General features: G+C 44.0%; 1 protein-coding gene and 1 long non-coding RNA gene across 5 annotated transcripts in view; both read left to right on the forward strand.

The window, feature by feature from the left end:
• Window positions 1–24,337, forward strand: part of TBC1D1 (TBC1 domain family member 1) — a 233,787-nt gene that overhangs the window by 28,159 nt on the left and 181,291 nt on the right. The gene's annotated exons all lie outside the window — the stretch shown is intronic.
• On the forward strand, window positions 1,824–23,825 carry LOC125093629 (uncharacterized). Its single transcript, XR_007125300.1, has 3 exons — window positions 1,824–1,833; window positions 4,324–4,332; window positions 21,271–23,825. It is a non-coding gene; the product is annotated as an uncharacterized LOC125093629 (long non-coding RNA).

Consider the following 24,337-nt stretch of genomic DNA (forward strand, 5'->3'; position numbering starts at 1 on the left):
TGGCTCTTAAAGGTTGACAGATTACTTTCATCACAAGCAGAATGTTCTTATTTAGCTTCACTACAGCTGGTGAGGATTGTTTCATTCAGTAAACATTAACTGAACATGTACTACGTGTCCGACACAGTGCTAGGCCTAAAGGGTAGAGCCCAGCAAATTGCACAGACCCTTGAGGGACTCAGAGTCCAGGGGCTGTGAAGGTTGGGAGGAGGCTTAGAGGACAGTCACAAATGGATGCGTTAGTATAATCTGGTGAGAGGTAAAGGGGATAAGTTGGACCACTAGATGAGCTGTCCTCCACCTAGGGCATCAAGGAAGCTGTCTTGGAGAAGATGATGGGTAAGCTGAACCAGGTGAAGATACAAGGAATAGAACCATGGAAAGTGTGAGGTGGGGGTGGCCAGAAAGAGGAGGGAGGATGAGTGAGAAGGTTTCTGAGTAGGTGTCTGGCTGAATAAGGGGAAGACCATAATAAGGGAAAAGGAGTTGATGACTTCCATTTGGGTCTTGTGGGGTAATGGAGTTGTTTGAGGGACATGCCATGGGCTGAAGCTCAGATGAGTGGAGTCTAAACATGATAGTAAAAACTATGAGAGTGGTTGACAGCAGCCATGTTGAGAAAGGAACCCCCCAGGAATATGAATATTTTAGGAGGTGGGCAGGGGAAGAGGAGACCAAGGGAATAGAGAGATAGGAGGAGATGCATGAGACCGCAGTGTCCTGAGGGCCAAGACAGTAGGGATTTTCAAGAATGAGGGCAAGGATAGCAATGTCAAGGGAAGTAATAAAGTTTGTATGGATAGTAGCTGGCAGATGTTTCCTAGACGTGGCCCCAGGGGAAAACCCTGAGTGGGCACCTTTGTTTCAGTGAAGTAGGAGGAAGTGAATGCCAGGTATAGTTGAAGAGTGGATGGACATCAAAGACATTGAGATGCTGTTGTGACTTCTAACGGAATCCAGGGGGGAAAAATGTGTATGCATACACACACACACACACACACACAGATATAAAATTTTCATTCTGATCTACTTTTTCTTCCCTTTCCTATTTTTACCTCTACTCAAGGCCATTTTGTTTTTGCTTTTTACCACATCCCTACCTTTTGACTGTAAAAATAATAATCATAATAAATTTGCATGACTCTAATCTACAAAATGCTTTCATATACATCAATGTATTTCATATGCTCACCCACCCTTTGAGTTGATATAAAAACTAATTTACAGGGGCACCTGGGCGGTGCAGTCGATTAAGCATCCGACTCTCGGTTTCGGCTTAGGTCATGATCTCAGGGTCGTGAGATCGGACCCTACGTTGGGCTCCGCACTCAGCATGAGGTCTGCTTAAGATTCTCTCTCCCTCTGCCTCTCCCCACTGCTTGCACACACACACTCTCTCTCTCTCAATAAATCTTTTTTTTTTAAACCTAATTATTTAGGGTAGAGGTTCAGACATCCTACATGCCTTATAATTCAACCCCCCTTTTGATAATTAGGAAACTGAGGTTCAGAGAGACTTGGTGTCTTATGTCACATGTCACCACTCTTTGGAGGGTCCTAGCACTAGAAGCCAATCCTGATTTTCATTGCATGATTCTCAGTACAGGGTAGGGACAACAGTGTGGTTCAGGCAACCGTGTTAGAACTCAGTGCAGAAGGAGCTTTGGCCTATAGCCAGCTAAGATCCTGCAGATTTAAATCACTCTGACTCACCCATATGCTATTTGCCGGTGGATGAGAAAACCAAACCACAGACCCTCCAACCTCATGTGTGTTCATGACTTAAGCCTCCCCTACTTTGTTCCCACTCATGTTCCCTACTGTTGGACATTTGTGCTTTTTTTGCCTGAGCAGCATCTATTCTTAATCTATCAATCGCTTCTCCATTTGGTCCCGTGGGAATGACCCATGGCTAATTAGCATATTCTGATTCCTTGGCTTCAGTGATTGGTTCAGGGGTGAGTGTGTGATCCAAGCCGAGCCAATCAGATTCAGTCTTGGAAACACAGGCTCTCTGCTGGGGACCACGGGGCCTGGAAAGAGCCTGTGTGAATGAAGCCCACATGGGGGCAGCGCAGTGACGGATGAGGTAGCTGGGCCCCGATGACATCATCTCCACCTGGGAGCCAGCGTGCCTAGACCTGGAGCTCTCCCCGCACTTTCAGGTGCCCGAGCTGGTCAAGTCCCCATTGAAGCCTAATCCCTTTGGGTGGCAGTTGGCAACCACAAGATCTTTAACTGATAATTCTCCTCTTTCCTCTTTAGTTCATTTGCCCCTTGCGTTGACTTGACTCACTGGGTTTGATCATTGCATTCTCTGGGATTTCTCTCCCATCCTCTTACTCTGGGCTTTTTCAAGTATGCTCCCCCTTGCTGGCTCCTGTCCTGTTCCCCCTCCCCAGACCATCTCATGGGATTGTTTCGCATCAGTCTGCAGTGAGTAAGAGTTTTTAAGTTTGTGAGGCGTCTGTGCTTTATATCAACCGATGCTTGCTATTGTTAATAAGGACAGAAAAAAAATTCTACCATTAATGCAGCACTTCTTTTTTATTTTGCTCAAATATGCATGCCATAAAATTTATCATTTTAACCGTTATTGCAGTCCAGTGTCTTTAAGTACATCCTCTATCTTGTACAACTATTGCCGCTGTTTCCAGAACTTCATCATCCCAGACAGAAACTCTGTACCCATGAAAAATAACTCCCCAGACCCTGGTAACATTTATTCTACTCACCGTCTTCCCGAATGTGCCGATTCTAGGTATCTTCTGTAAGTGGAATTCTATAACATTTGACCTTTTGTGTCTGGTTTATTTCACTTCGCAGAATATTTTTAAAGTTCACGTGGTAGCGTGTATCAGAATTTCTTTCCTTTTTAAGGCTGAGTAACATTCCATTGACTACCTAGCCCACATTTTTTTTAAAGATTTTATTTATTTATTTGAGAAAGAGAGAGTGGGAGACAACACAAGCAGGGGGAGGGGCAGAGGGAGAAGCAGACTCCCCACTAGGCAGGGAGCCCGATGCAGGACTCGATACCAGGATCACGACCAGAGCCAAATGCAAATGCTCAACTGTGTGAGCCAGCCAGGAGCCCCACTTGTTTATCTACCCATCTGTTGCTGGTCATTTGTGTCATTTCTAGCTTCTGACTCTTGTGAATAATGCAGCTGTGAATGCTAATACTTTCAATTTTGGGGGAATATACTGAGAAGTGAAATTGCTGCATCAACCCTGGACTTTCTATACGCCAGGCACTGTGCTGCGTATTTTATGCCCATTATTTTATTTAATTTTCACGAGAGCTTTGTGAGGCGGTATTATTATTCTTACTTTAGAGTTGAGGAACCTGAGGCTGGGGGAAATTAACATGCCCAACACATCCTTTTCCACGAATAACCAACATATGTGGGACTCCAGAGGCTATGCCTTTAGTAAGAATGACGTGGCCACAATACAGTCAGCCCTCTAGGCCCTCTAAGAAACACGTTCCTGCCCTGTGTGCCAGGCTCTGGGCTGGAGGCTGGAGTCCAGAAGCTTGTGTTCGTCATGCCCAGTGTGCTCTTTAATGAATGGAGAGGAAGGGCAATAACTTCGTAGTTTATAGCCTGGGCTGCGGGGTGGCTGGCCCATCTCTCCTACGGCTCTCTTCTCTTCTCCATCTGCTCCACCGGGCCTTATCCTTGCCCAGCCGGTGACCGATCTGGCCAGCCTTTTTCAGAACATATGCAGCCGCTTTCTTTTATGAACCCAATCTTGTCTGTAGGTGGAGTGAACAAAGAAACAAGCTAAAAACAAATTTATATACTTCTTGTGATTTAAAAAAAAAAAAAAAGACACATAACCGTTGCAGACAATTCAGGGGAAAAAAAGACAAGAAACATGGCAAAGAAAACGGAAACCACCTGAAAATTATGCTATTCAGAGATAATTGTTTTTAATGAAAGTTTAAAATAAATTAATAAAATGCTTTATCATCCTCTATGAGAAAAGATCAAAGCATTTTGGTATCAATTTACTCTAAAACAAAAGGAAGAAATTGGCCCTAAAAGACCCCCCAGCTACCTCTAATATGTTTAAATTACTCAATTCAGTTACTGAAGATTTATGTCTTTCTGTTTGGAGGACATTCATCCTACAGAATTTGCCAGATGGTGCCCTGCAGTGGCTTTATGATTATCCATCATCATTAGGAGGAAATGCTCTATAATCTGTCTGTATTAATTTTCAGCTCTTTCAAAGGCATGTGTGTGCTTTGGAAGAAAGGTGCTACATGAGGAAAACATACAGGGAGGCCTTTGTAGAGAAGATGGGGAATTCTAGCAATAAAAAGTACCTAAACGCGAATGCTAGAGGCAGACGGTATGTAAATGACAGGGGACAGATGACGGGTGACAGGATATACTCTGGGACATAGATTCCTTTCCTTTGTCCCCCCACCTCCCCCCGTAGGATGCGCTCTGCCTCCCATCCTTTAGATTAGGTTGCTGTGGCTCCTTAATGCTTTAGCATTGATCTCCAGGGCTGTTGACATCCGTTGGCTCCCTTGTCCACATGAGAAAAAGTCTCCCCTTCCTTCCTCGGAGAGGAAGTGGTCCCACTCTGCAGCTCGGCCGTGGGGCAATGCTGAATACACTCTTCACTCACTTCCTTGGCTGGCCACCCGGGGTCAGCGAGCAACACAGAAGACTCCATGGAGTGGTCCTGGCTCTGTCTTTTTTTTTTTTTTTTTTTTTTTTAAGATTATTTATTTATTTGACAGACAGAGATCACAAGTAGGCAGAGAGGCAGGCAGAGAGAGAGGGGGAAGCAGGCTCCCCACCGAGCAGAGAGCCCGATGCGGGGCTCCATCCCAGGACACTGAGATCATGACCTGAGCAGAAGGCAGAGGCTTAACCCGCTGAGCCACCCAGGTGCCCCTGTCTTTTTTTTTTTTTAAATTGGAACATAATTGACATACAGTGTTCTGAGTTTCAGATGTACAATATAATGGTTCCACAATTTTGTGCCTTCCTCAGTCCTCATTACATATGTAAGTGTACTCTTAACCCCTTTTATCTGTTTCCCCCATCCTCCCACCCACCTCCCCTCTGGCAACTACCAGTTGGTTCTCTGCAGTCAAATGTCTGGTTTCTTTAGTTTTCCTCTTTTATCCCCGCTTTGTTCATTTGTTTTATTTCTTAAATTCCACATAGGAATGAAATCATGTGGTATTTGTCCTTTTCTGCCTATTTCACTTAGCATGATCCTCTCTAGTCCCACCCATGTTGTGACGCATGGCAAGACCTTGTTCTTTTTGTGGTAGAGTGATCGTTCTGTTGTGGCCCTATAGTAGTACATCTTCTTTATCCATTCCTCTACTGGTGGACACATGGGTTGCTTCCATTCCTTGGCTATTGTAAATAATGTATCACATAAAGCTTTATATCATGGTCCTACCTCTGCCTTTTTGAGGCTTGCCTCTCTCTTTGGGGACATGAAGGTTGTACATATTCTAGATCTAGGTGATGCAACCCCAATTCTAGAAGAACCCTGGGGACGTGGTCCTCAATTCAACACACTTATCGAGCTCTATCCAAGTCTAGTCCTGGTGGAAAACTACCTGGATGGAGACATCAATCCTACCTTTTTCTTGGCCACCACCACCACCAGCAAGCTCTTTTTTTTTGGAGACTAGTACTTTCAACAAAGCCCTCTAAATCTTGGCTGAATTTATGTGAAGTAGTGTTGTCTACAGGTGCTTGAATTATCACTTTGTAATTATTAGTAGCTATTCAGATTAATACAGGCTCCTAATATAGTCAGAAACACATCAGCTAGATCTTCCAAAGCCTTGGTTCCATCTGAAACTCTCATATCCAGGGGCGCCTGGGTGGCTCAGTTGGTTGGGCATCTGCCTTCAGCTCAGGTCATGACCCCAGGGTCCTGGGATCGAGCCCCACATCGGGCTCTCTGCTCAGTGGGGAGCCTGCTTCTCCCTCTCCCTCTGCCTGCTGCTCCCCCTCCTTGTGCTCTCTATCAAATAAATAAAATCTAATAAATAAATAAATAAATAAAACCTCTCCTCATTTCTGATTTTTTTTTTTTTTAATTTGAAGGTAGTCCCCTTTCCTTCTGCTAAAACAAATTCTGTTTCTTCTTTTGGTCTCCTTAAATTTACCAGGTCTGCTTGTTCTCAAGTGTTTCCCTCTCTTCCTCGCTCTCTCTCTCTCTCTCTTTTTTTCTTTTAAAGAGGGGAGCAGTGTGGAGAGGGGTAAAGGGAAGGGAGAGAGAAAATATTAAGCAGGGTCCACGCCCAGCGCAGAGCCTTGATACAGGGATCTGTCTCACGACCCTGAGATTACTCTGAGCTGAAACCAAGATTCAGATGCTTAAGCCAGTGAGCCCTCCAGGTGCCCCTCTTTCCCTCTCTTAAGCTACTCCTTAAAAGTCTCTCTTACAACTATTGCTACTTAACTCTTATTTTCTTTGGTCTGGAGAGCCCAAATCTGCAGTCCCAGCCATACCCATTTTTTTTTTTTAAGATTTTATTTATTTGACAGAGAGAGATCACAAGTGGACAGAGAGGCAAGCAGAGAGAGAGGAGGAAACAGGCTCCCTGCGGAGCAGAGAGCCCGATGTGGGACTCGATCCCTGGACCCTGAGATCATGACCTGAGCCAAAAGCAGAGGCTTAACCCACTGAGCCACCCCGGTGCCCCAGCCATACCCATTTTTGCTATACCACGGTGATGTTTGTATTAAAGCAAACCCTGCAGGTGGATTGTCTTAGATGTGGTAGATGGATGTTTTATATTAGAAACAATCATCGTGCTGTTTTGCAAATGAAATGTAATTTTGTGGAAATTCATGATACGTGGTAAAGCTGAGCTGCTTAGACACAAATCCGTATGTTTTTTTTTTTTTAAAGATTTTATTTATTTATTTGACAGAGAGAGATCACAAGCAGGCAGAGAGGCAGGTAGAGAGAGAGGAGGAAGCAGGCTCCCTGCTGAGCAGAGAGCCCGATGCGGGGCTCGATCCCAGGACCTTGAGATCATGACCTGAGCCGAAGGCAGCGGCTTAACCCACTGAGCCACCCAGGCGCCCCTCGTATGTTTTTATCTGCTTTTAATGCACCTTCAAAAATATTGGTGCTTTGAAATTCAGGTCATTTTTGTCCCTTCTCCCAAATAGTAAGGGTCGATATATGGCAAGTGTGATTACAAGCTGAATCCTAGAGCCACAGACTAGCTTAAGGACTTTGGAAAGTTACTGAATTTCTCTGTGCCTCAGTTCCCATGTCTGTCAAACTAGGATACTCGTAGTATCACTGTCTTGGATTGTTGTCAGGATTGAATGAATTGAGATACGTCAAGTGCTGGAATAGGGCCCTGCATGTGGCTGCAGCTACTCTATCCAAATATTATCCATTTTATGAAAAAATACCATGTGACTTATCTTTTGGAAGTCAGACAACATTTAGGTATGCATGTTTATAATGTATTACTTTTTGAATGCATTGGCCAAGCTCATTGTGATTCCCACCACGATAAATACCAAATGTTTAAATGTTTTGAAACAGAGCAGTATTCTGTTTTATTTTGCAAACTTCTGATAATTGAAACACCCCAGGAGTTTTCCCCCTTGGATGGGCTACAGAGAGATCAGAGTCAAGGTAAGGGTCATAAAAAAGAGTCTGAATGTTTCTTTTAGCTCGGATTGCTTTTTAGGTTTTCGTTGTTTGTTGTTTTAACTTCTGGTCTTCGAAGCTCTCTTTTGGTTCCTTTGTCTTCCTCCTGGTGGCACGGTCCTGGTTCTGTTTTGCCTCTGGTATGGTTTGTTGGGATTCTGCTTTCTCTCTCGCTCACTGCAGTTAGGCTGCCCGCCCTGGCAGTGGGTATGCCTTAGAAAATTTAGATCTTGATTTTACAGCTTGTCTGTGCACAATAAACAGCCGACCTGTGCCAGTTTTTTTTTTTTTTCCAGGCTCTTTTTGGCAGAGGAATGACAACCGGCCGCTGGGGTCAGGAATGCTGCTCGCTCCTCCGTGGGCGGCTCGAATCTGAGCTCCACTCTAAGAACTCCGGCCTTAACCTAAGCTTCTCTGTCATAGATACGGATGTTGTGATCACTGGGACAAGGGTCTGGTCGCTTTTAGACTGCAGTAGTTGTTCTTCCCAGTAACTTCTAGAAATTCAAGGTCCTATGAATCATGAGCAGAGTTACCCAGAGTGAGGCGAGCTCTTCCTGAAAGGTGTCCAGAATGGGCTTAGGAACTGTGTGGGCAGGAGAACAAAGAATGTTCTTCTGGACTGCTAGTCTGAGCTCACTGTGGCCTCCTTTATCTATTGGTGCTTTAAACTTTGTAATGAAACTATAAATAGTTCGTCGTGTAAAACCACATAGGGTAATTTGTGTCTTCTAAATCTTTTTTTTTTTTTTTAATAATTTCATGAGTGGCTAATGATATCTATAGAGAAGGGATTCCAGAGCAAATTTTTTTCTTTCTTTATATGTAGTTTAGCATTGATCTATTGGTCTATCAGTTCAGTTCTTGAATCAGAAACCATCATAAGTGACTTACACGTATACAGGAAATAGAACAATGTTCTATGGATTACAAATTGGGTAACAGAGGAGAGAAACAAAATAAGGACATACTCTTGAGTCAGAAAAAAGTTACAGTGGGATACTATGTAACATGATGTTTTAAACAGTGGTTTCCAAATGCAGCGTGCATTGGCCTCACAGTTGGATACTTGTTAGAAATGCAGCTTCTTTGGCTTTGCCCCATGAACTCTGGCCCCTGCATTGTGAACGTGTGCCTCTAGGTGATCCCAATGCAGTGGTCCAGGGACACCGCCAGAAGCACTGACCTGTTCACTTGCTGCAGATAAGTAAATTGGGCTCCAAGCTTTCTGGCAGCCAACAGGAAAAGGGAAGGTTGCTTTTTCGTAGTGTGCAGATGATAACATCTCTGGCTTAGGTATAAATGAAGGTTTAACTATGCTTATATTAACTTGATATCTGAATAGGATCTTGACTTACATAGGAGTTTGGAAAGAAAAGTCTTCTATCCTCCTCCCTATCATGAAATATGTCAGTGGGTCTGTGGTATTCAACTAAATGGTATTAACTGATCTTTTTGGGGTATGTCATAAAGTCTCTTAGAAAAGTAAAGATGGAGGGAAAGGTGGGGATGGGGAGGATGGACAAATACAAAACAGGAGGAGGAGTGAGCAGATATAAAAAGCAGATGGACACCGGTTTGGATAACAATTTGGTATTACTTGCAAAAGTGACTATATTGCACACCTCGTAACCTAGCAGTTTCGGTCCTAAGACAGTATGTATGAATTTGTGCACCCTGATGCCAGGAAACAGGAGCAGAAAGTTTTTAGCAGCGTAGTGTGTAATAACCAAAAATTGGAAACAATCCAACTACCCATCACCAGGAGAAGGGACAAACTGGAGAATATGATGGATTTCTAAACAGCAACAAAAATAAATTCAATTTTTAAATTCAATTTTAAATTTAAACATTTAAGTATTTAAATTTAAATTTAAGTATTAAACTTAAATTTAAATTTAATAAATAATTACACGTTTATTTAATTTAAATATTTAATTTAAATTTAGTATTTACATTTAATATTTAGATTAATCTTAAATTTAAATATTTAGATATTTAAATTTAAATATTTAAAATATTTTTTAAATTAAAAAAAATTACAATTATGTGCAAAAACATGAATTAAGTTAAAAACCATAATGCTGATCAAGGGACACCAGATAGAGGAAAATACACATTGTGTGATTCTATTTGTATACATTTCAAATGGGTGAAGAAAAGAAAAAACTAGCTCACTGTTTAGGGGTGTGTGTTTGGAAGTTGGGAGTCACCACCTTTCCAGGGAAGGGAAGGAGCCAGGATCATAAAAGATACATAGGGGTCTTTGGGCAAATTTGATGCTCGTTCGTTTCTTTTTCTTTTCCGGTTTCGCTGAGGTCTAATTGGCAGATAGTACTGTGTAAGTTCAAGGTGTACAGCATAATGTTGTGAAATGGTAACCATAATAAGTTTAGTTAATATCCATGATCTCATAGGGATATGGAAAAAGAAAGAGAAAAAACAAGATGTTTCTCCTTGTGGTAGAAACTGTTAGGATTTATCCTTTGAACTTACATATGTGTCGAACAGTAGCATTAGCCCAAGTCCTTGGGTTGTATCTTACATCCCCAGGATTTATTTATCCTGTAGCTGGAACTTTGTACCTTTTGATCACCTTCCTTTTGATCACCTTCCTCCAATCCCTCACCCGCCCACCAACCCCACACACAGACACACACTCTCACCTCTGGTAACCACAAATCTGATTCTTTTTCTGTGACTTTGTTTTGTTTTTGTCTTTGTTTTTAGAGTCCACATGTAAATAAGGTCATATAATCTTGTCTCTCTCTGTCTGTGTTACTTCATTTAGCATGATGCCTTCAAGGTTGTTCCATACTGTCACAAGTGGCAGAATTTACTCGGGTTTTTTTAGCTAAAGAATATTCCATTGTAGGGGCAACTGGGTGGCTCAGTGGGTTAAGCCTCTGCCTTTAGCTCGGCTCGTGATCTCAGGGTCCTGGGATCGAGCTCCACATCGGGCTCTCTGCTCGGTGGGGAGCCTGCTTCCCCCTCTCTCTCTGCCTGCCACTCTGCCTACTTGTGATTTCTCTCTGTCGAATAAATAGATAAAATCTTAAAAAAAAAAAGATTATTCCATTGTATGTGTACACCACAACTCCTTTATCCATTCATCCACCGATGGATACTTAGGTTGTTTCCAGGTCTTGGCTATTGCGAATAATGCTGTTATTAACAGAGGTGCAGATCTGTCTTGGACACAGCATTTTCATTTCCTTCAGATATATTCCCAGAGGTGGAACTGCTGGATCATATGGTAGTTCTCATTCATTTCTTGGCATGGTTGGTAGTTATATATGTTTCTGTTTAAATATAATTTGAGAAGCTGCTTTATGTACTTTTCTGTATGTGTGTTATATTGTTATCCTTGCAGAGTCTTGTCAGATGTTAAAATAATACCTGATTATTTAAAACCATGAATGATGAAAAGGTGAAGGATTAAGGTACATTCACAAGATAAAAACTCACTTCAGCAAAGGTAGAGAAAATGGTATTGGGTTATACCTTGAGTACTTTAACTGTCATATGGAGAAAGAATGCATTAGGAAACTTTCTGATACTGAGTTTATGCGAGAACAATCATGGCCACTACTATTTCTTTTTCCCTTTTTTTTTTTTTTAAAGATTTATTTATTTATTTGAGAGAGAGAGAGAGAGAGTGCAGGGAGCAGAGGGAGAGGGAGAGAGAGAATCTTAAGCAGGCTCCACGCACAGCACGGAGCCCCAAACGGGGCTCCATCTCAAAGTCCATGAGGTCATGACCGGAAACCCAGACCTAGAGTTGGAAGCTGAACCAACCTATGCACCCAAGTACCCAAGGCCATTACTATTTTTCGTAAGCCTCCTTCATGCCATTCTCCATGATAGGTACTTATTGTCACAAAAAATTTTGGGAAGGAAGCACTGTTCTCCCATTACCCCTAATCTTTTCCATTCCCCTCATTCCTTTCTGTTCAAACTCACACCAGACGTTCTGCGAACTCATCCTGCAGCGTAAAAGGACTTTTACTCTTCCTTGTGTCTCACATTGAATTTCCTTTGTCCTCCTGATGGTCACTGAGCAGGACCAACAAATACATTGTGAAAAAATGAATTAGATCGAAAAGCTCTGTTCTGTTCCATTTCTTCTCCCCATCAGCTTCAGTCGGTAGGGTTTTGACTAACAAATTTGGAATCATCTGAGAAAACTTTAAACTCATCTGTCATTGTTTTTTATTCCCCAGTGACAGCTAAAGATTGCGTTCATGGGCATCTGCCAGAATAAACAGTCTGAATCTTTAGTGGGATCTCTGAAACTCAACTCCCAGTCATTTCTAAAGGATGTGTCAAGACGGGGCATCTTTAGTTCGCCCTTTACAGAAATAGCTTCTGTCGGATCTCTAGAACGGGTCCCTCACATGGTGCAGAATATGCAACGTGTTTTTTTTTATTTCTGATCTTTTAATTGATGTGAGAAAACAAGAATTATCACCCAAGTTCCATTACGGTTATGTTTTAAAGCATTTATTAGATTGGAGGTCATATAAAACCAACTTTTACTGTTTTCATTGATACTTGGGGGAAATGGTTTTACAAAGCTTTTGGGATGGAAAAAGGCACTGGAATATCAAAAGTGCAAATACTAGTAACTGTTATGAGCAAGCATTAATCTTCTTTAAGTATAAAGCTGTTATTTTAAGAGGGATTTGATGGGACACTTAATGTCTTCTGGATTATGGCATTTTAGAGCAGGAATGGCCCTGATGGGGCATTAAGTCAAATTCCTCTCTTTTACAGATTAAAAAAAAAATGGATTCAGAGAAGGTAGGGATTGCTAGGCAATGTCAAAGGTGAGACAGGGACCCAGGGCTCCTGGCTTCCTGCCCTGACAGAGCAATTTCTAAATGATTTTCACATAAAATGTAATTTTAGAAGAGTTTCTTTAGTACACTTAAAGCTTAATAAATTTCAGAGTCTTAAAACTTCCACTGGAATATTGTATTGTACAAGGTGTGATACCAGGCAGTTAAAACACAGTATAGTAGGGACACCTGGCTGGCTCGATGGGTAGAGTCTGTGATGCTTGATTTTGGGGTCATGAGTTCAAGCCCCATGTTGGACATAGAGCTTAACATTAAAAAAAAAAAATGTGTGTATACACACACACACACACACACACACACATATATTTGTTACCTACTGTCTAACCAAAGATTAGAACACTTTGACACCTTCAGCTACACACAGAAGTAGAAAATAAAGACTCTGGAGTCAGGCAAACCTACACCCTTCCTGGTATTGGCCGTGTTTTGTCAGGCAGTTGTATAAACTTTTGAAGTCCAAGTTTCACGTTTGTAAAATGTGGAAAGTAAAACTACTCTTAGGCTGACTGAGGAAGAAAATGGGAATATGTTAAGTGTTCAGCACATTGCCATCTCCTAAGCATTCAAGAAATGTTAGTAGCTAACAATATGTACAAAATGTTGAACAATGAGTGAACTTAAGAAGAGCTAGGTGTGCTTTGTCATCTTTTTTTAAAAGATTTTTATTTATTTGTCAGAGAGGGAGAGAGTGCACAAGTGGAGGGGAGGGGCAGGCAGAGGCTGAGGGAGAAGCGGGCTCTCCGTTGAGCCCAGAGCCGGATGCGAGACTCGATCCCAGGACCCTGGATCATGACCTGAGCCAGAGGCAGACACTTAACTGAGCCACCCAGGTGCCCCTGTGCTGTTTCATCTTGACCTCCATGCTATCCTAAGCATTGTATAGACTGAGTATCTCTGGTTTGCAGACTGGGTCTGCACGGAGGAAGTGGCAGTTTTATTGATTTTGCGGGGGTGGGGGGTGGTGGCAGAAAGGCTTTTAGGTAGAAGGAAAAAACATGTCAAGGAGCTTGGAAGGTCAGGGAGCCAGACAGCCTGTTGAATGGCCTTTTCCGGGGCTGAAAGTGAGCCAAAGCCACCTGCATTGCACGTGGTCAGTGCAAATGAGGACATTTACCCTTGTCAGTTTGTAACAGGCGAACAGTGTGACCCTCTGGTCAACTGGGAGAAAGCTGGTGGGTGAGAAGCTTTGGCCGTAGGCATCCATGTGTCACGGTGCGAATTCTGAGGCTGGGGGTGGTGTGGGGAATGAGGGGAAGAGGAGCCAGACTGACTGGAATCTGGAAAGGTCCACTGGCTAGACAACTGTTTGGCAGGGAACATATCTGAGAGCAAAGACTAGAAGCTCGGGATGAGTCAGAGTGGGTACCACGGGTGTGGGCTGTCCCAGAGGCTGTGCCAGGAGCCTGTACACATCAGGCTACCAGACAACCCCAGACAGAGGCAGGCAGGGGGGTGTCCAAGACCAGTGACAGCGTGGCCAGAAATAAATCCAAGAAATCGGTTGAAACCTGGAGAGAGCGAAGAGAGAAAGTCACAGACCAGGCCAAGGTAGGGACAGGTTTGGAGGGAGGGGATGAGGACATGTCGCTTCTACTGACCTCTGTCCCCAGATGCTCCCGGTGCTGAGTTGGTGCCCATAAACCTGAAAATTGATGCAAATGGCTTCAGACAAAAGGAGAAGGAGCAGAGTGAACAGGAAAAAAGGGAGCGGGAGTGTTTTTGTGAGAGTGGACACCTGAGTTGGCCAGAAGAGAGGAGTCTGACAAAGGCTAATTTGTAGAAGTTTCTACAAGTCAGCGGCCGGGGCAGGAGCGGTCTTTCTTTGTAGGCACTGCTTTATTGGCTAAATAAATAAAAGGCAAATAAAAGCTAAATAAATAACTAAATGTTGCTTTTCCTTAGGGTTCTGTCATAGACCTGCTTCTCTTCCCACCTGTATTAGCCAGAGTAGGCTTGGTTTTGTAGCAATAACACACAATCTCCAAATCTCAGTGACTTATAACAATTAGTTATTGTTATATATATTATCTATTATATATATAATATAACCATTATCGCTTGGTTGCTTATAATCTTTATTCTGAAACCCAGGCTCACTGAGTAGCCTCTGTCTGAAATGCTGCTTGTCATAACAGATGGATACAAGACCATGGAGAACCGTCTGGCCTGAGAGATTCTGTGCAGAAGGGAGGGGACACAGGTCATTTCCATGTGCATGTCATTGGTCAAAACAAGTAACATGACCAGACATGACATCAATAAGGTGATAAAAACCTCCTTGTTCCCCAGGGAGGGGCACTGAAGCTTTATACCAATAATATAGTGCACCCCATGACTGTACTAACTGCAGGGTCATCTCAACTATTCCTATGATCCCACTGACTGTCCTCATGATCCTAGATCCCATCCTTTACCATAGACAGCTGTTGTTCTTGGCCGCTTTAAATTGAAAATGACAAAAAAAAAAAAAATTGAAAATGACCAAACTGAAGTCATTTCCTCCTTTTTTTTTTTTTTTTTAAGATTTATTTGTTTGAGAGAGAGATGGAGGAAGGGCAGAGGGAGAGGGAGAGAATCTCAATCAGACTCTCTGAGCACGGAATCTGACAGAGGACTGGATCCCATGGCCCTGAGATCATGACCTGAGCTGAAACCAAGAGTCGGATGCTTAACCGACTGAGCTACCCAGGCGTTCCTGGCGTTTCATTTCTATTTGATTAAAGACCCACTGTCCATCTGGCTACCCAAATCAGACACCTGGGTGTTGTCTCTGAGTTCTCACCTTCCTTATTCACCCCATATCCAGCCCAACCAGAAAGTCTTCTTGATGGTAAGCACTGCGTGTCTCTCCAATACTTCTGCTTCTTTTCATCTCTCCTACCTCCTACTCATTCAGGATATAGTCTTTCTATTCTGGACTACTGTGGTGAGCTCTTAAACCATCTCAAGGCTTCCATGTTTCCCCTCTCCAATTCGTTCCACCCAGCATCCAAGTGATTGTTCTGATTTGCCAATCTGATGACACAGCCTTCCGTGGCCACCTCTGGGCAAACTCTTGCATGGCTTCTGGTTTAGAAGAAAGCTGTGGAACACTACTGAGATTCTTCATCTGCCCCTGTGGTTCCCCCTAAACCATTATCCACCCTTCAAGCCTTCCTACCTTCCATGCTCTGACTGGAGTGAGCCCCTTCTGTTTTCTTGAATGCACCGTGCTCTCTCTTAGTTCTAGAATACCTCGTGCATTGTTCTTACTGACTGTTATGGTCCATATCCTCTTCAGCTGGTGAGCTGTTGCTTATCCCTCAGATCCCACCTTCCCCCAGGAAGCCTTCTCCGACTCCTTGCTAAACTAGGTAAGAAGTTCCTATTGCGTATTCGTGGGTCACCGTACTTCCTTTCCTGTGGTCTGGATCACCTGCTTTCTACTTACTTCAGTGTCTGTTGTCTGTCTTTGCTGCTCCACAGCGATCTCTTTGAGGCAGTGACTCCTTCAGCATTACATCTCCAGCTCCCGGCAGTTGAATGGTCCAGGGGCTAGGAAGGGTGTACGGTGTGAGGGTGAATGACCATTCATGGTCCAACAGTAGGGTTTGTCCTGAACCCAAGAATAAGACCAGAAAAAAACATGAAAAGTTCCTGGCTTCCTTCATGTCAAGGTGAGCTGACTAGCCGGCTGAGGGCTGGAGGGATGTGGAGAAAGATAAAGAAAAGTGGGGTTGAGAGGAAGTGAGATCCACTGAAATATAAGCTGCTCCAGGGAATGAAGTTTTGTTTTGTTCACTGCAAAATCCCTGTGCCCAGAGCAGTGTTCCACACGTTAGCCCGTTCATAATCACTTTACTGAATGAATGAAGGAATGAATGAACGAGCAAATTGTGAGTCAGGCTTCCAGAACTAATCCTGGCTGATGGAAGCAGAAAAAGGATTTAATAGAAGGATAGAAGGTCATTCGCAGAATCAACATAAAGACTAGAGTGTCAAGCCCTGAAAATGAATGGCCACCAAGAAGAGGGGAGCAGGTGGAACTGTGGCCAAGGTGACATCACAGAAATACCCCACTAAGGGACCACCACCTGTACCACTGCTGCAAGGCACTGCTGTCCCTGGCCTTCCACCAGTGGTCATGAGCTGCTGTGACACTGGACTCTAACCACGCCTGTCCTGTGAGTCCAGTCTCACTGACCCCGTGATCTGACTTGACTCCTTCAAGCCCCAGACAGGAATATCTGACTGAAAACAGTAGCACCAGGAAGAGGAAGAGAGTACATATTTGTCCCCCGTCAGCAGAGGGGGCCATGCCACTACCTGTTGGAGATTTCTCCCTGAGTAAGACAGTCAGTGCAGGTTGGCCCCCAAAAGTTCTAAGTGTCCTCTGTGGGAGGACTGGACAGAAACATAGAGAACCAAGGAAAGTATTTTCTCATTTAAATATTTTATCATTGGGGCGCCTGGGTGGCTCAGTCCATTAAGTCTCTGCCTTTGGTTCAGGTCATGATCTCAGGGTCCTGGGATTGAAACCCATATCGGGCGCCCTGCTCAGTGGGTAGCCTGCTTCTCCCTCTCCCATTCCCCCTGCTTGTACCATGCTCCCTCTCTTTCTTTGTCAAATGAAATAAAATAAAATAAAATAAAATCTTAAAAAAATAAATTATTTTATGATCAACACTGTTAAAAACACAATCAGTTCAGAAGTTTGTAAAGTATAAAATGTAATTGTATAAAATATAATTTTACTCCCTACTTCCCAAACCCCATTTCACCACAGGAAATAACCCCGGTCATCAGCTGGGAATATGTTCTTACACACTTCCTCAAGGAACCACTCGGACAGGAATTGTTTCTTAAAGCGCACAGGGCTGGACATCATAGCTATTACTGGGTGTTTATAATTTACGCATAGGGCTCATCATCAGGTTATTTCTTGCTTGGGAATCAAGGGGTTGCTTGGAACCTCAAGCCCTGTGATGGCATCTGTCATTTTGATGGGCAAGCACAGCTTGAGTTCTGTTGGAGGGAAGGTGCTCACTCTGCCTCAACTGATTTGCGTTGCCAAGGAGACAACTTCCTATTCAGGATGTCTCCTGTGGAGAGCTCTTTTCTTCTTCAAAAGCAAAAGTCATCTTAAATAATGCTGGGATTTTCAAGAAAGTTCTAGAATGAACCCATCCTCGACCAGCCTTCAGGGATGTCATTCCGGATGTACAGGTGTTACTTTTCCTCATTGTGCTGGTGGCTGGCTGCGCTGCTGGGTCCAGGAAACCGTGCTCAGGTGCCCCACGTGGCCGGACAGTGCAGACAGAAGACGATTTTGTTTGAGACCATTGCACGCAAAGAACAGAGGGTTGCTCAAAGAAGCAAGCTGAATTTTAACAAAGCAGAACTAGCTGTTAAAGATCAATGTTCTTAAGATATGTGACCAACCACATGTTAAAAGTTGTACACGGAATACTATTGTTAAGTGAGGTCGGGTGAATGTGTCTCCGAGAGTTACATGACTGACCCAGATGGGTCATGAGATCAGCCCCAAAATAAGTATCCAGTGTCATCTCCAGGGTGGCCTTTCAAGAACGTGAACGCCAACCTAGCCCTTCGGGCCAGCCTGCTTTGCTCTGTCATCACGTGACCCGGTTTCTGTCATTGAAAGATGCTGCCTCGGTAGTTCGTGAAGAGTATCACCTGCTGCTTCTTTTTTTTTTTTTTTAAGATTTTATTTATTTATTTTACAGACAGAGATCACAAGTAGGCAGAGAGGCAGGCAGAGAGAGAGGAGGAAGCAGGCCCCCTGCTGAGCAGAGAGCCCGATGTGGGGCTCGATCCCAGGACCCTGGGATCATGACCTGAGCTGAAGGCAGAGGCTTAACCGACTGAGCCACCCAGGTGCCCCATCACCTGCTGCTTCTTTATCAAGTATTTCTACATGGAAGGGAGCAGCTATGATAAGATTTAGGGGAGATATCAGGATTCCTGTATAAAACCTTTATGTCTGAAATTCATGCTATATTAGTCCCAAAACTGCTATAGCAGTTCCTTTTTACACTCAGGATTAATTTTAGGTCTTCTTTGATAGAATCTAATAAGCAGATATGGGTTGAAATTTGTAAATGTCAATTAACTGAGACAATTCCAGTTAGGAATCCCAGCCAAAATAAAAGTCAGCTTTTTATGGATAATTTGTGGACATTTTGATAACAGAGAAGAGCCTTTATTTAAAAATCTCATTTTACTGGGCACCTGGGTGGCTCAGTCGATTAAGCGGCTGCCTTCAGGTCGGGTCATGACCCAGGGTCCTGGGATTGAGCCCCACATTAGGCTCCCTGCTCAGCAGAGAGCCTGTTTCTCCCTCTCTCTCTGCCTGCCACTCTGCCTGCTTGTGCTCGCTCTCTGTTGAATAAATAAATAAAAATCTTTAAAAAAAAAATCTCATTTTACAGGGGGCACCTGGGTGGCTCAGTTAAGTGTCTGACTCTTGATTTTGGCTCAGGTCAGGATCTCAGGGTCATGAGATTGAGCCCGTGTTGGGCTCCGTGCTCAGCGGGGTGTCTGCTTGGGATTCTCTCTCTCCCTCCCCCTCCACCCCTTCCCCCGCTCCTGCGTGTCCACTCTCTCTCTCAAATAAACAAATAAATGTTAAAATAATATATATCAGGGGCACCTGGGTGGCTCAGTGGGTTAAGCCGCTGCCTTCGGCTCAGGTCATGATCTCAGAGTCCTGGGATCGAGCCCCGCATCGGGCTCTCTGCTCAGCAGGGAGCCTGCTTCCTCCTCTCTCTCTGCCTGCCTCTCCGCCTGCTTGTGATCTCTCTGTCAAATAAATAAATAAAATCTTTAAAAAAATAATATATATCAGATTACAAGTAATTATAGCTAAGCTGTGGGCGTATGACCTAAAGTCATCATATTTTACAAAGAACCATTGGCTCTTTGAAAAAAAAAAAAGGTACTAGTTCAAGTGGGAACATTTAAAAAGAGGTGAAAGCAATGAACTTTGATGTTTTCATTGGAGTTAAATTTGTCCTTGCCTCGTGTCTTGTCTGTTACACAAACAGCCCTCAGGAGACAAGGCATGTTGGAAAACTCAGTATCACATGTATCTCTTAAAATACCACCCTTGTTTTGTCTGATCAGGAAGTGAACAGTTTTGTCGTGTCCCCAGGGAGAGGCCAGACCGTGACCAGGGCATTGAAGGGTCGACAGCTGCCCAGGAAAAAGAATTAGAGGCATCAGCTGCAGAAAAAGGAAGCCAGCCAGTGGTGGCCACGAGGAAGAGAAGTGGGAGCTGTGGTGGTGGCAGCAGAGGTCCGTGGTGCCTGGAGCGGGTGTTTGGGAGCTCACTTCGTGGCGATGCTGATTCTGGTTTCCTTTTCAATCTGTGGGTCATGAGCCAGGGGCTCTCCTGAGCTTTACAAACTGTTGATACAACCACAAGATTCTACGTGGAAATGAAAATACATGTTCCCACAAGTCTTGTTCACCAGGACTCCGCGCAGCTTCAGCCGTCCTAGCCCCGAATGGCAAACAGCCCAGAAACCGAAAACAACCCAGATGTCCATCAACAGGTGGCAAGTAGAGTGCAGCTCACTATTAAAAAGGATGCACCTAGTGATGTGGAAAGTGTCAAAGTCACTACGCTGAGGGAAACAAGTCCCTACTCCCAATAAAAAGGGTGCGTGCTATACAATTCCATTTATAGAAAGTTCTGGAAAATGCCAGCTAATCTTTAGCAGAGAAAACAGATCAGTAGTTGCTGGCGGATGGAGTAGAGGAAGGCTTGGATTGCAAGGGGGTACATGGACTTTTGGGGGCGATGGAAATATTTGGTAAGTTGCATGGGTTTCTCAGATATGTTCATATGTCAAAACACATCCAATCGTGGACCTTAAATATATGCAGCGTTTATTATAAATAAATGTTAAAAAGAAATCCTCCAAAGAAAAGAATAGGGCTCATGAAATAGTACATGCTCAATAACTGTCCATTAATAATAATGGTGATAGCAATAGTAGGTAGGCACTATTACTGTCTGTTTTATAGATGAGGAAACTAAAGCCTAGAGAGGTTAAGTAACTTGCCCAAGGTCACACAGCCAACTGGTGGTATGACCAGAATGCAGTCACACTCCAAGACCTGATCCTGCACAGTGTGAAGACACAGCCAGAAGAAGGAGGAGACCCAGAAAGAAGCCTGGAAGAGGCAACGTGCTGGAGAGATAGGGAGGGGGAATGAAGACAGTGAGCAGGGTTAAGTGTGGCCACAGAGAACATTTTGTGAGCACATTCTTTATTGAGTACAGAAGCCTGCCTCTTCTTATTCGTTTTTTGATTCACATCCCATAAAATTCACCATGTCAAGTGTGCAATCCAGTGGTTTTTGGTGTATTCACAGGCTTGTGCAATCATCACAAGCGAATTTTATTTTATTTTTAAAGATTTTATTTATTTATTTGACAGAGAGAAATCACAAGTAGGCAGAGAGGCAGGCAGAGAGAGAGGAGGAAGCAGGCTCCCTGCTGAGCAGAAAGCCCGATGTGGGGCTCGAACCCAGGACCTGGGATCATGACCTGAGCCGAAGGCAGCGGCTTAACCCACTGAGCCACCCAGGCGCCCCCACAAGCGAATTTTATAGCAGTTTTGACACTTCCCGCAAAGGGGAAGCACTCCAGCTTCCCCTCCGCCCCACTCAATCTCCCCAGCTCTAGAAACCACTCATCTACGTCCTGTCCCTCTAGATATTCCATCAGTGGAATCCTACAACATGTGGCCTTTTGTATCTGGCATCTTTTACTTAGTATAATGTCTTCAAAGTTCATCCGTGTTGTCGTGTCTGTTAGTAGCTCATTCCTTCTCGTGGCTGAATAATATTCCATGGTACTAATTGATTCGTCTGATCAGCTGTTGACAGACCCCTGGGATTGCTTCCGCTTGTTGGTGACTGTGAATAATGCCGCTGTTCTAAATCAGTTTTGTTTCAGCAGCTGATGGTGATTTTAAGTGGCTAAGTGAGAGGCGGATATCAGTGGTAGGCAGAAGCCTCTCAATTTATTGTCGGGCTTCTAGTTTTCCTGATAGTTAACAATATCTCTGAGGACTCTTCTGAAATATTTGCCCACGTGGTGGAGAATTTTAGACCGAGGCTATAGGTGACAATGATAGTTTTCCTAGTACTAGGGTTTAGGAAAATTATGCAAAATAACCGATAAAGTTTTTTGAGCCTTTTTAAATTTTTTGAGTGTATTTTTGAATATAATTTACACTCATCTCTCTGCTAAATCAGATTATTCTCTTGTGCTAGAAGAGGCTTTGAGGCCCAGAGAGATGGGACGTAGCCCATGTGGTTGCCGCCTGGCGGGTGGCCCTTGACCGCCCTCCGAGCTCACCTGCAGCTCCCCAGCGGAAGCTTCTCATTTTAGCCATCCTGTTTCTGCTTCTCAGCCCTAGGTTTTCTCAGGAGTCCCAGGGGTGAGCTCAGATTGCCTGAGGGCAGCTTGGCAGTACTGGGGAACTAATGACCCCAGGGCAACCCAAAACTAATAAGGTAAATAAATACTCAGCTTCCCTCCCTTCTCCCGGATGTTCTACATCTGGGGTCAGCAAACTCCTTCTCTTAAGGGCCAGATGGTAAATGATTTGAACCTTCCAGGCCGCATGGTCTCTGTTGCTGCTGTATCCAGACCTGCTCCTTTGGCGGGAGAGCAGCCGCAGATCTGGGTGGGGAGAATGAGCTGGGCAAGGTGCCAGTTCAACTTTCTCTACAGAAAGAGGCAGTGGGTCGGCTTTGACTTGCTGGCTGCCGTGTGCCCACCCTTGTTCTCTGGGATTCCTCCGATTCCCCAGTGGAGTCGAACCCCAGGTGCCTCCGGAGGCAACCCCTTCATGACCACACCCTTTGGGGCTTTTCTTTCTTTCCTATGTTGTTAACTTGTACTTCGGGGATTTCTAGCCAGACACATGGCCTGTCCCCAATTCCTTTTCTCAGGGTTTGTTTTGAAGGGAACAGAGTTGAGAAGCCGGAACGATGTTAGTCAATATAATCTTACAACAAGCTAACCATGTGAAGAGATCCCGGGCTCTGGAATGAGTCTGAGATGCTGTTCTGCTCCTGAATGGCCCTGGCTGAATGACGTCACCCCTTTGTGCCTCAGTTGCTTCGTCTGTAAAGCGGGTATCATCAGAGAACCTACCACAAAGTATTGTTAAGAAGATTTTATGTTAATCTTTGTGTAGAGGGCCTAATACAGTGCATTTAGACATTATAAAGCATAGTGACTTTTGCACAGGTGATAAAGTTTTATTTTGTTTTGTTTGTTTTGTTTTAATTGTGGAAAAGTGCCTTGATGATCTCTTGGCAGGAAAACTTCATATTGAATTGATGGAATTTTCCTATTTATTATAAGTGAGAAATATAAGTGGCTGACTGATGGTATGCATTTTTAACCCAGTTTGGACCTTGCTTATTTGAAAATCTCTAGTCCTTCATGTTCAAACAACACAAGGCACAAAGATATCAGAATATCTGTTTAGTAAAACACTTAGGATCTATAAAGTGGTGGCAGTATTTGTCCAGGAGAATAAAACATGGATGATCTAGAAAGGGGTCACAGTCTTTGCCCCAAGGAGGAAGTCATTAAGAGTTTTAGGTTTTAGAAAATTATCAAGTTCAGTTGATAATGGACATGGGTTTTTCCCGTGGCCCCCGCCATGTGAGTCTGGAACCGATCTACAAATTAATGCTACAGGTCCTCAGCTATAAATAAGCCTTTACCTTGATTGTAATAACTCATGATTCCTACGGGCAACCTTGCAAGGAGGTGAAGGCAAAGGTGGTGAAGACCTACGTAGAAAGCAGCCCTGAGCTAGGTGGGGACCACAGAGCCCGGGGGCCTCCCGTTCACACCAGTGGCCTCGAGATGGCTTAGCCTGCATCTTCACACTGGTCTTTGAGGTCGGGCTGTGGTTTCCTTCAATCAGTGGACGACGGCCCCGGGTAGTTTTTAGATTTTTTAACTTTTACCGTGTATGATTTAAAGTCCTTGTGATTCGACTGATATTCTTGGGCAGTCATGGAAGAATGTGAATTAAAACCTCCATTCCCAGAGTCCTGGTTTTTCCATTGTCTCTCATGTCCTTGTTGCGTGCACAGATAATGGGATGGTTTTGAGCTGATCTGGGCTGCAGAAAATTTACAGAGGAAATCAAAGCAAATCCATGCATTTGATTGAGGATGTGCAGTCATCGCCGCATACTGCTTGGTGTGAGGCCCCTGACAGCCCCAGAGACTGCTTCCCACACACCCGCCCCATGCCTCCCCATTCCCCACCCCGGCCCTGGCACTCATGCACATTTTGCATTCATTCATTCATTCATTTCTTTCTTTCTTTCTCCTTCCCTCCCTTTCTTTCTTTCTTTTTTTAAAAGATTTTAGTTATTTATCTGACAGAGAGAGAGAGGAGAGACAGCACAAGCACAGGGAGCAGCAGAGGGAGAGGGAGAGCAGGCCCCCTGTTGAACAGAGCCTGACTTGGGGCTCCATCCCAGGACCCTGAGATCATGACCCGAGTAGAAGGCGGACGCTTAACCAACTGAGCCACCCAGGCGCCCCCCACATTTTGCACTCAAATCAGGTGACTTTCCTGGCAATTTTGGGAGGAAAAGTATGAAACCTAATTATAGAATAATATTGAAAAAGATACATGGGAATATAGTGTGATATGAAAAGCCTGTTGTTAATGAAATAGAGTCAGGTAGGAATTCCTTGGATAAGAGAGGGTTAGTGCTTTTGATCTGGGAGTGACCCGGAAGAATTCTTTG

This window comes from Lutra lutra, chromosome 2 (assembly GCF_902655055.1).
Source record: "Lutra lutra chromosome 2, mLutLut1.2, whole genome shotgun sequence".
In the NCBI taxonomy this organism is placed as follows: Eukaryota; Metazoa; Chordata; class Mammalia; order Carnivora; family Mustelidae; genus Lutra; species Lutra lutra.